General features: G+C 30.6%; 1 protein-coding gene across 1 annotated transcript in view; it reads left to right on the top strand.

Moving 5' to 3' along the window:
• rtknb (rhotekin b) overlaps positions 1-13,102 on the top strand; it is a 71,424-nt gene that overhangs the window by 57,342 nt on the left and 980 nt on the right.

The raw sequence follows: 13,102 nt of genomic DNA, 5'->3' as shown, positions 1-13,102 counted from the left end.
CGTCCTTAAAATAGCAAAAGTGGATTCGGAAATGCCTTTAATGCTATTGCGCCATGTGCTTTAGGCTTTGTGCCTAGATCGTTAAAATAGATCTAAAGTCTAAATATGATTTCCTTTGTGATGCATAAAGTCTGGTTTTGCAAGTAACAAACATACACAATGTAAACACACTCACACAAACAGTACACTTTAGTCACAACAACACAAAGCAGATCAATGTGCTCAAGTCCTAATGAACAAAATATAATGGCGGCGATTTGAGTTCAAAACTGAGTGCCGAATGCTATTTGTCAGACAGACTCTGCATTGTTATTATAGACTGTGGCTTTCGTGAGTCATATGTACTTTAGCTCTGTGATATAAACAAAACGCTTTTGGCTGCTTTTTAAAAGGGGAGGAGCTACTTGATATGTTCCGCGCTGTGTTTTTGTTTCAGTTGAAATAGCTTCACGTTGAGCAAAGTAAAATATTCAAGCACTTCAGAGGACTTTCAGAGTAATATGTAGACGGTTGTGTTGTAGGTGTGGTGCCACTGTCAGATACTGGCACACATCTGTCAGCAAACTGATTCTGGCTTGCCTGTATACTTGAGTGATGAAACACAAATGTTTTATGGGTAGATCCTCATACTTCATGTATGGATGTAAACAAACATGTCTGACTTACAGAGTACATGCATGTGATTGATGGTTTGTGCTTCACTGCTACATTGTGTAATAACAGGCCTGTATTTAGCATCAGAAGAAAAAGATAGATGTTTAACATGGAATTATAAAAAACAATTTAATAGAATCTAAACGCATTTACATTCATTTCATTTTATTCTTTGATTGTTCCTTTATTGAATGTATTTATTTGTATTTTACTTTATAAAATTGTTTCTATTTAATCATTTTTAATAATTTTAAAATTAGTTTATAATATGGGAGTGGTGTTTATAAGACATTAATAAATGACATAACACTGACTCAGAGTGTGTTAAGTGCTACGTTGGAAATTATTATTATCATATTTTTGTGTTCAATTAATAAAATCATAAAACAATTATGCAAAATCTGAAATCACTCACTAAGGGGAACTACACCCGGTTGTTCTGAGAAATATGTGATTTCTTTCCTTTATGTAATTTCCTTGTCCATATTAGAACTAACAAAAGCTAAATGTTATTGAATTATTAATACTTTGTTTTTTGTTTTTAATCCTTTGCTACAGATTTAACCAATGCTTTGCTTTCTTTTTAAGATAATTTTTGGTTAGTAAATATAGCCCCAGTGAATTTTGCCGTGTCTTGTTTTTGTATATTTATTTTATTTGTTCATTTTATGAGACATAAGGTGGCGTTTAACTTCTATTTGGATTCAAAATAATAGTTTAAATCTAGTAGTGCATGCGTGTGATTAATGGATTGTGTTTTACTGCTAAATTGTTTGTAATAACAGGCCTGTATTCAGTATAAGAAGAAAAACAACAACAACAGATGTTTAACTTGCAGATTTTTAAAACAGATTTAATTTAAACACATTTACATTCATTTAAATTTATTATTTTACTATTTTATGTAATGTTTATATTTGTATTTTACTTTATTAAAATGATTATTTTATTTATTTTTTCATCATTTTAAAAACAGTTTATAATATGGGAGTGGTGTTTATAAAACATTAATAAATGATATAACACTGACTCAGATTATGTTAACTCCTCTTTTGGAAATTACTATTATCAAGTTTTTGTGTTCAATCAATATAATTATTAAATAATTATGCAAAATCTGAAATCACTCATAAAGGGAACTACACCCGGGCTGCCTCTGAGAAATTTGTGGTTTGTTTCCTTTATTTAATTTCCTTGTCCATATTAGAAATAACAAAAACTAAATGTTATTAAATTTTTATTTCTTTATGTTGTTGTTTTTTTTAATCCTTTGCTACAGATTTAACTAATGCTTTGCTTTCTTTTTAAGGCAATATTTGGCTAGTAAATGTAGTCCCAGTTAATTATGCAGTGTCTTATTTTTGTATATTTATTTTATTTATTAATTTTATGTGGCATAATGTGGCGTTTTACCTCTTTGGATTCAAAATAACATTTTAAATCTAGAAGTACATGCGTGTGATTGATGGATTGTGTTTTGCTGCTACATTATTTGTAATAACAGGCCTGTATTCACTATCAGAAGAAAAAACTACAGATTTAATTTAATTTAAATTCATTCAAATGTATTATTGTGTTATCATTTTAATTATTTGTATTTTACTTTATTAAAAATGTTTGTTTTATTTTTATTAATTTTTTTATTATTTTGAATTTAAATCAGTTTATATCATGAGAGTGGTGTTTATAAGACATTAATAATTGACATAACACTGACTCAAGAGTGTGTTAAATGCTACTTTGAAAATTATTATTATCATATTTTTGTGTTCAAACAATATAATTATAAAATAATTATGCAAAATCTGAAATCACTCACCTAATGAACTACAATTGGCTTGCTTCTAAGAAATATGTCATTTGTTTCTATTAATTAAGTTCTATGGCCACATTACCCCTATGAAGATAACGAATACCAACAACTTATTATAAGATAAATATTTTTTCTGCCCATAGCATAGTCTAATCTAGGCTAAACTGTATGTAAGATTGTTTATTTTGCAGTCCAACATATATTGTTGTTATTAAAACAGCTTTCATCACACAGTTTTTTTTTAACAAATCATATATTATTCCGTGTTTTTAAATGTAAGTGCTTTATTTAGCGAGCCTCTGTTATTGGCTGTCAAATGAGAAGTTCGGGGTCGTGGTTGATTTGACGTACAAGCGTTTAGTTGGAAGTTTGATTTTGCGGCTCCACCACTGGCTCCATCTGGTAGTCCCTTCTCCACATCCAAGCTCCAAATTCAGCAGTTCTTTGCGAGAGTCATGAGGCCTTTTGCATTAAAAGCGTTTAATGGAAAAAGGGGCTGTCATGTCATCCTTATTTTTTTTTACAGTCTTTGGCATTAATTGCTTCTTTGAAAATTCTTATTATAAAATTTTCGTGCTCAATTAATATAATTGTAAAATAATTTGGCTAAATCACTTCCTGAGAAATATGCGATTTGCTTCTTTTATTTCAGTTTTTTTGGCTACATTACATATTTAAAATATACATTTTATTAATCATTCATTCGTTTATAGCATTTTTACAAACAAATGCTTTGCTTTTTAAAGTAATTTGTGGTTTATTTTGTTAATTTTGCAGCGTCCTATTTTTGTATTTGTATTTTATTTACTCATTTTATGGCGAAACATACAGTGGTGTTTAACTTCTGTTTAGATTCAAAATAATAGTTTAAAGATCCTGTGAAGTGCTTTGAAATTTCCTTTTTTTTTGATGTTAGGTATAATCTCAACCGAAAAACGATGGAGAGAGAAGGACATAGAGTAGCTACTCTCATTTAAAAAAAAATCAGCCAATAGTGTTTTATCACATCGCTGCCCGTGAGAGTGGTTGAGCAAGTGCATCAACTGAGAAACATCTTGAAGGGGGCGGGGCGTGTCGGGTACTTTTGAGCATTTGATTGGTTTTGATTTGATGAGAAACTGTAATGTGAAGTGATGTGAATAAAACCGTTGATCCATTTAGGCAGGCTACAAGCTTTACATGTTTATATCAGTTTTATATCTTCTAAATGTGAAGTTTGTCACTGTTTTGGAGCACACTAGCTTATAGATATCTTAAAAACTAACAATTCTGATACTAACATCTAAAACATTTATAGGACCACTGGAACACTGGAGCACGAAGTCGTTTGCATTTTTATGTAATTTCAAGGTAACTAATCATAAAATCAAGTTTGTGACACTGAACATGATAGATTGAGTCCGTGACACTGGTTCTTTCAGTCACGCTGAATAACATGATCGTCAGGTTTTTACATGAACCTGTGTTTGTGTCACTCAATGCCGCTGACATAAATCAACAGGGTAATAATACTTCCCAAACAACATCTACAAATACATGTTCACTTTAAAAGAATAGTGCGCCCAAAAATGAAAATTAGCCAATTTACCCTCCAGCCGTTCAAGTACTTGGTGATTCATTAGACGCAATTTAACGGCTATTGGTGGTTTTGAAAGTAAAACAAACAAAGGTAATGCAAAAAAAATAAATAAATAAATAACTGGGCAAGGCTTTGGTGCAGTAGATAGTGCTGTCGCCTCACAGCAAGAAGGTCGCTGGTTCGAACCTCAGCTTAGTTGGCGTTTCTGTGTGAAGTTTGCATGTTCTCCCTGCCTTCGTGTGGGTTTCCTGCGGGTTCCCCGGTTTCCCCCACAGTCCAAAGACATGCAGTACAGGTGAATTGAGTAGGCTAAATTGTCCGCAGTGTATGAGTGTGTGTGTGAATGTGTGTGTGGATGTTTCCCAGGGATTGGTTGCGGCTGGAAGGGCATCCGCTGCATAAAAACTTGCTGGATAAGTTGGCGGTTCATTTCGCTGAGGCGACCCCGGATTAATAAAGGGAATAAGCCGACAAGAAAATGAATGAATAAATGAAATAAATAACTGAATACGATTTACAGTATTATCAATTATAATCCAAACCCTCAGCAAACATTCCTGAGTGTGTCAATGTTTGACATAATCATAAATTTGATTCAGAATGGCTCTTTTGTTAAGTTTTTCTATTTAGGTGTAGTTTGGTATTGAAGAAAATAAAACATTGAAAGTTATTTTGCTTTTTTAGCTAATTCATTATAAAAAGAAATGCGATTTTAAGTTTTAATCCATTTAATGATTAATTGTATAATATAATCTGTTACCAATGCAAAATAACTTACAGTAATTCATTCATTCATTCATTCATTTCCTTTTCAGCTTAGTCCCTTTATTAATAGGGGTCGTCACTGCATAATGAACCGTCAACTTATCATACAGCGTATATTTTATGCAGCGGATGCCTTGCCAGCTGCAACCCATTACTGGGAAACTCCCATACATTCTCATCTACATACATACACTATGGCCAATTCAGCTCACCCTATTCGCCTGTAGCGCATGTCTTTGGACTTGTGGGGAAACCGGAGCACCCGAAGGAAACCCATGCGAACGTGGAAAGAACAATCAAACTTCACACAGAAATGCCAACTGACCCAGGCTCAGACCAGTGACCTTCTTGGAAATAACTTCATAAAAAAAATTCAAATCAATGGAAAATTTTTTATTAAAATTATTAACATTAATTAACATTTAAGTTGGGTATTTATCACTGATGCCATAGAATAACTATTTTAATCCTAATAATACCCGTTTTTTAATGTAAAGAACAGTTTAATGATCTAAAGAATATTTATACTGTAAATCTACTATCTAAAAAAAAACTGTGTTGAATGTAAAGATTTATGTTAAAAATCCTTGATGGAACCAACAGTGCTAATAACAAACCTGGCGGCTAGAGGAATAGCCAACTAACAGCATTTTATTTATTGATTTATTTTATTTATTAGTTTACTACAACTGTGTGTGTGTGTGCGTGCGTGCGTGCGTGCGTGCGTGCGTGCGTGCGTGCGTGCGTGCGTGCGTGCGTGCGTGCGTGCGTGCGTGCGTGCGTGCGTGCGTGTGTGTGTGTGTGTACAGTTAAAGTCAGAATTATTAGCCCCCCTGAATTATTAGCCCCACTGTTTATTTTTTCTCAAGTAAAATGTTTGTTAAAAAATTAAAACCTGCTTTTATTCTAGCCAGATTAAAAATGAAGACTTTCTCCAGAAGAAAAAAATATTATCTGACATACTGTGAAAATGTACTTGCTCTGTTAAACATCATTTAGGAAATATTTTAAAAAAGAAAAAAAAATTAAAAGGGGGGCTAATTATTCTGACTTCAACTGTAACCTAAAGACCAATGAGGAAACCAAAAAAATAAATAAAATAAAAATCTAAACAAATTTACATAACATAATCAAACCCAATAGCACAAGCAAATAAAAACACAAATGTGTATTAAACCATAACAATCTAAATTAATACCAAAATCAAATAAAAAGACAATTTCACATTAAAACTTAACACTAGAACCAACTACAATTACCAAAAAAATAATAATAATTAACATTAACCCATAACAATCTAAATAAACACCAAAACCAAATAAAATATATCGTATATTAAAGCACAACACTAGAAATAAATACAAATACCAAAGCAAACAAAAAAATGTACATTTAACCATTAACAATCAAAATAAAAACTAAACCTAGCACTAGCAACAAAAACAAAAAACTAATTTACATTGAACCAGAACAACCAAAATCAACACCAATACCAAACAAAACTATTTTACATTAAAGCTTAACACTACAAATACCAAAACAAAAAACAACAATATATTAAACCTTATTAACCAAAATAAATAACAAAATCAATCAAAAACACAAATTTACATCAAACCATAACAATTGAAGTAAATGCAAAAACCAAATAAAAAGACACATTTGCAATAAACCTTAACACTAAATAACACTAGAAACAAATGCCATAACAAAAACAAATTTACATTAAACCTTGGCACTAAATATCAAAACAAATACCTAGTTTACATTAAACCATAACACTAGAAACAAAAGCAGCAAAAAAAAAAACAAATCATTGAATCATAACAATTAAAATAAACCCTAAAACCAAATAAAAACAAATTCACATTAAATCAGAGCAATCCAAATAAATACAAAAACCAAATAAATTTGGGATGAAATTAACTTCACATTGCATTTTCCGAAATACGGAATGAGCGGAAGAAAAAACATTAAATTGAAAAAAAAAAAAAAGGGGGAAAAACTGATTCATCATGCAAATGTTTGTTTCCCTTAGTTCCCCCTGTGACACACAAATAAAGTTTCGAGTTTCTTCATTCTTTGTGCTCATTAACTAGTGCTGCTATTTCCAGTCATTCCCCCTTGAGGGCAGAGCAAGAGACGCAGTGGAATCGGGGAATGTGAAATCTCAGTCAAGTTCACCGCTGTATTGTCTGAATGTGCTGGTGCAGACAGATCACATTCCCTGCTTAATTACTGTGAGCATTGTGTGGGTGTCTGTGGTTGTTTGGCTGTGAGCTTTTTTACACATGTCTACACATGTGCTTGATTCAGCCTGAACACCTGCGCTTGATAGATGTCTGTCACTGTGGATTTGCATACGAGGAAGTTTTAGATCCCAGCCTGATTTTTATTTGTATTTATTTATTTTTTATTTGAACAGAAATAGTTTGTTCTATGTAGAAATGCACTTATTTGTCAGTTTGTGCATTTATTTGAGAGCTTTGCTTTGTTCTGTATGAAAATACTTCTGTCAACCAACATGCATTATGTTATGTTAAACTATTGTCGATTATCAAAGTAAGCTGAGGTTAAGAGGATCAATTTTCATAATAGTAAAGTTAATAGTATTAATTTTCTGTACAAGGTTTCCTGGTTTTACATAACATTATCTGTGAAATTAGACTATAATGTAACATGATAATAATAAGAAGAAACTATGTATTGAGCTAAAAAAAAACACAATTAATTTTTGTGTTGCGGCAACACAAAGGAATTAAGTTAACGTATTAGTTTTTTACAAATTTAAGCAGATTGAACATTAAACAATTGAGTTGTAGCAAGAAAAACTCAATAATTATGTTGTTTCAGCTCAAATATCTAGTTTGAACAACCAGCTAAAATTTATATTTTCAGTGAAAGTGTGTTATTTATGAAAGATGGAAACTGAAAAGTTATTTATGGTGTTATGAAACGATTGTCAATAATCAAAGTAAGTCAATAAGGTCAATAGTGTCGCATTTCACAACATGATTAAGCTGGAAGGTTTTTGACATAACATCTTTATAATAAGATTACAATGTAACAGTATAATAAGAAGAAGAAACAATTTAATGAGCTAAAAAAACTCGGTTCTACACTATTGATTTTTAGTTGGGGCAACATCAAGGAAATAATTGACTTTTTTCAAATTTAATAAAATAAACATAAAACAAATAAGTTGTCGCAAAAAACTCAATAACTGTGTTGTTTCAGCTCGTTATAATTAAGTGGTTTGAACAGGCAGCTAAATGAATAACTTCAGTGAAAGCATGTTATTCATTAAAAGATGAAAATTGAAAAGCTACTCATTTTGTTATGAAACGATAGTCAATTATCAAAGTAGGTAAAGTCAATAGTATCCATTTCACAACATTGTTAAGCAGGAAAGTTTTATTTTTTGTTATGATATACCATTATCTTTATAATAAGATTATAACGTTACAGTATAATAATAAAGAATACAGCTGCAAGCAGCAATTAAGGGACCAAGCCGTTCAGAGCCATAATGAGCAAAGCAGTCCAAAGCCTTAACCACCAGAGCTGCATATTACACTGATCTGGACCATTTGAGATTTAAGATGCTGAAAATTCAGCTTTAAATCAGAGGATTTATAAATTATATTTAAAAAAATATTGCAGTAGACCTTTTAAAAATGTGATAATATTTCAGTTTGTGCATTTATATGGGAGCTTTACTTTGTTGTAATACTGTTTAAAAATATTTTTTTAGCAAAGTTGCATTAAGTTGATCAAACACTGTAAAAAAAATTATGGGTTTCACACAATTGCTTCTTTGAAGAAATTAAGGAATTAAGTTAACTCGTTTTTACAAATTTAAGTGGTGTAAACATAGGGCCTACTCACACTATGCTATCTGTACTGTACCCAGGCCCGTTTCCCGGTTCACTTGGCCGGCCCTGGCCCGATTAGAAGAGGTGTGCGCGGTTCACTTGAGCTTTTGGCGTGGTATGCTTGTGTATTGTGTGTTAAGCGTGCTTTGGCCAGGTTTGATGCAACTAGTGTGAGTACCCCATAAAACAAATGTGTTGTTTCAGTTCATTATAAATGTGTAGTTTGAACAAGCAGCAAAAATTACATTTTAAGGGAGAGAGAGTGAAGTTGCGTATGATGTTATGAACATATTGTTAATTATAAAGTAAGCTGAGCTCAATAGTATCAAATTTCGCAACATCATTTAGCTGGAAAGCTTTATATGTTATGACAACATCAACTTTTATAATAAGATTATAATGTAACACCATAATAATACAAATTAATACATTTAATTAATAATTAAATTAATATAGTCTTATTTTTAATACATATTATGCTGATCTCTGCAGGATCTTTTGAGATTATAGATGCTGAAAATCCAGCTTTAAACTACAGGAATAAATAATATTTTAAAGTATATTGCTAAAGATTTTTTTATGTAGTAATATTTCAATTTGTGCATTATTGTCTATTATTAAAGTAAGCTGCGGTCAATAGTACCAAATTTTTACAACATTATTAAGCTGGAAGGTTAATAAGAATGTAATGCAACATAATAACAAGATGCTGAAAATTCAGCTTTAAATTACAGGAATTATTCATTTTGTAAAATGTATTGCAATAGAATAAAAAATTGTAGTATTTCTCTTTGTAGGCTTTTTTTATTGTATTTTTTGCTGTATAAATATGGCTATGGGTAGCATGATACTTCTTTTGTCAAAAATGTCAATATTAATCTTTTATCAATTGTTTAAAAATCCCACTGACTTTAAACTTTGAATTGAAAGTGCATGTAGTCCTCAACAAGTATAGATTTGTCAAATGTATTACTACTTTCACTTCTGAAATCTAAATAAAATGTTGGTTTCTTTTATTATTTACAATTACAGCATCATTTTAATTTCAAAATCAACTCATTTAAATTATTGGTGTGAAATATTGACTAAAATGTTTTAAATAATAATAAATAAATAAATGTTTGAAGTGTGTTTCAGCTGGTATTTTATCTGGTTTAAACCTGTCATGGAAAAATAAATTTGACACCAAAAATTCATTAAATACTTTCCTTGTTTAATACCCTGTCACTATAAAATGAAACCCATACAGGGATATTTTTAGCTTCCTCTACTTCAGCATTCTAACAGGCTTCATCACTGACATTTATACTCTCAGGCATTTACAGGATTAAGCTTTTAATTACAGTATCATCTAAGATGATAACGCACACTATATATATTTATATTTAATATTCAAAAATACTTGGCTTGTGATTTTGCAACTGTAACTAGGCCTGCAATTGTTGCACATGTGCTATTGGTAAGTGTTTATTAAATTTGTAACGTGGCCTGCATAATGGTTCAAATCACCAGGAATCAAAATTGTGTTTTACATTTCCGTAATTGAATATGAAACAGGATATTCAGCAAGAAAAATGTAGACTGGGACTTTTGATTGTCTGAATCGATTGGCTTATGAAAATTGAACGTTTCATAACATAAAAAGTGCACAAAACTGGTTTGGGTCACACTTTATTTGATGGTCTGTTTGGTGAGTTTAAGTTACATTGCAACTAATTCTCATTAGATTAGAAGTAGATTTTCTGGTTGGGGTTTGGGTTAGGATTAGTGTAATTTGACATGTAGTTGCAAAGTTTCTTATAGTCAATTAAATGTCTGTTGAAGGAGCAGTATCAACAGATATTAAGCAGACAGTATATTAATTCTCAAATGGGCCATCAAAATAGAGTGTTACCAGGTTTGTGATTTTACCCTGGTAAGATATTTAATTTGAGTTTAAATCTGATTTTTAGGCAAAAAAAAAATATATAGGTTGGGTTTGATTAGGTTTTGATCAATGGTAACTTACGCTACATGACTAAAATGGTCCAGTGAAATGTTTAGCTACAGTATGTTTACGTCCAAAGATGCAAATTAAACATCAAAGAGGTGGACTATTGCAAAACGTTTGCAAATAAAGCAGCATTTCCATCCAATGAGTCAAATAGACAAACTGGCTCTAAAAATATCAACAAGAAAAATGCAGTTTGCTTCATTAGGAGAATCCTTTTTTTCTTATGTAATAAATTGCTTGTATCTCAGAAGAAAATACTAAACTAGTGGTGGAACAAATCACAAATCTCACGGTTCAGATCACATTACGGATCAGACCATTTTCCAGAACACCAAAACAAAGATTATTTGATTTGCATCCATTAAAACAGCAGCATACTGCAAACAACTTTTGCTTTTTACAAACATAAATCAGAACTTGTCATTTTAATAAAAAGGAAAAATCAGGAAATATCCAGCTAAATTCAAATTAAAGCTGAACTGTAAAAAAAAAAAAAAAAAAAACACATTTATTGTTTAGTCTCATTCTCAATTAATGATTCAGTAATTCACTCATAAAAACTTCATGCTTCATTACAAATTTTATCATTTTGGAAGAATTATTACACATTTTTGATAGCTGGTTGTCGCCACCTATTGTGAAACATATATATATATGTATGTGTGTGTGTGTGTGTGTGTGTGTGTGTGTGTGTGTGTGTGTGTGTATATATATATATGTATGTATATATATATATATATATATATGTATATATATATATATGTATATATATATATATATATATATATATATATATATATATATATATATATATATATATGTATATATATATATATATATATATATATATTTATGTATGTATATATGTGTATGTGTGTGTGTGTGTGTATATATATATGTATATAAATATATATACACACACATACACACACACACACACACACACACACACACACACACACACACACACACACACACACACACACATATATATATATATATATATATATATATGTGTGTGTGTGTGTGTATGTATATATATATATATATATATATATATATATATATATATATATATATATGTATGTATATATATATATATATATATATATATACATATATATATATATATATGTATGTATGTATATGAATATGTATGTATGTATATATGTGCGTGTGTGTGTGTTTACTGTAGTAAGGCTAAAGTACACTAAGGTAATTACTATTAGTTCATGATAGTTACTAATGGTATTTTATTATATAGTGTAATTCATTAATGAAGAGTTGTAAATATATATACAATGTAATGCTTATTCCTAAATATTTCCATTTACTATAAATTACTATAGTTTTCTAAACGTGTAAAAACAGCTAGTTTTCTTGAATTTTTGGTTTTTGCTGTTATATACTATAATTTGTTTCTGTTTTGTACAGCATATTATTTACAGTAAATAACTGAACTGAACTATTCTGCCTCATATGTTTCACTGACAGTTTTATTGATCTCTAAGATATGATTGACTTGGATTTAAATTGCTTCGATTTAAAAATGAAATGATGAATGATGAAAGATAAAGCTAGGCTACTTCTGCTATGTCGCTTTTAGCTTAGCTTGCTACATTTCCCAGAGGTTAGCTTTCACTGTAGTTAAGCTACATTTTGGGTAGAGTAGCTAATAGCTTAGCTCACTACATAGATACATAGATATTTAAATTTATAGATAATTGGTATAACATACATTGATACGTTATATCTAAATATAAATAACCATTTTATCAAATATACAGTATGCATGTGTGTGTATTTGTAAATACATAATAAATATACACAATACACTTAAATTGCATCAAAACAAACTTTTATTTTTTAATGTGATTAATTGCGATTAGATTTTGCCCAGTTGATCCTACTCAGTTGTGCACATGCTTTTTAAATGCCTTTTTCAAGTCTACTGACGTCTTGGCGTTTCCATTAAACCCTTTTTTAATGTGATGTTCCAAAATAAATATAGGTGGATGGAAACAAAACTACTTATAGTACAGTAACAACAGGACTGCACCCAAAATATTTGCAGTGCAGTGTCAAAAAGCGTCGGCCAACCCAAATGATAATTGTCTAGTGTATATTTTTGTTAGCAAACATACATTATCTTCAACTGAACCGTGATAATAGCTCTGAGGAATCTGGCTTGAGGCCGATTGCATTCATTGAATATATCGTGTTGTAATGTGTATGCGTGCAGTATGTGATTCTTTCACTTTATCTTGCGTTTCCTTTTGAATTGTTTTTGGGATCTGTGTTCTTATACCAAAACACACTTAAAAATGTCAAGTTTTATTTAGGGCATTTAATGCAGTGAATGCATTTGTAGCATTTGGAGGCAGGAACACATGGAGATGCCATAGATTGCATGGATTGTTAAA

This window comes from Danio rerio, chromosome 21 (genome assembly GCF_052040795.2).
Source record: "Danio rerio strain M-AB ecotype USA chromosome 21, GRCz13ab, whole genome shotgun sequence".
Taxonomy (NCBI): domain Eukaryota; kingdom Metazoa; phylum Chordata; class Actinopteri; order Cypriniformes; family Danionidae; genus Danio; species Danio rerio.
This window is presented reverse-complemented; position numbering and strand designations above follow the sequence as displayed.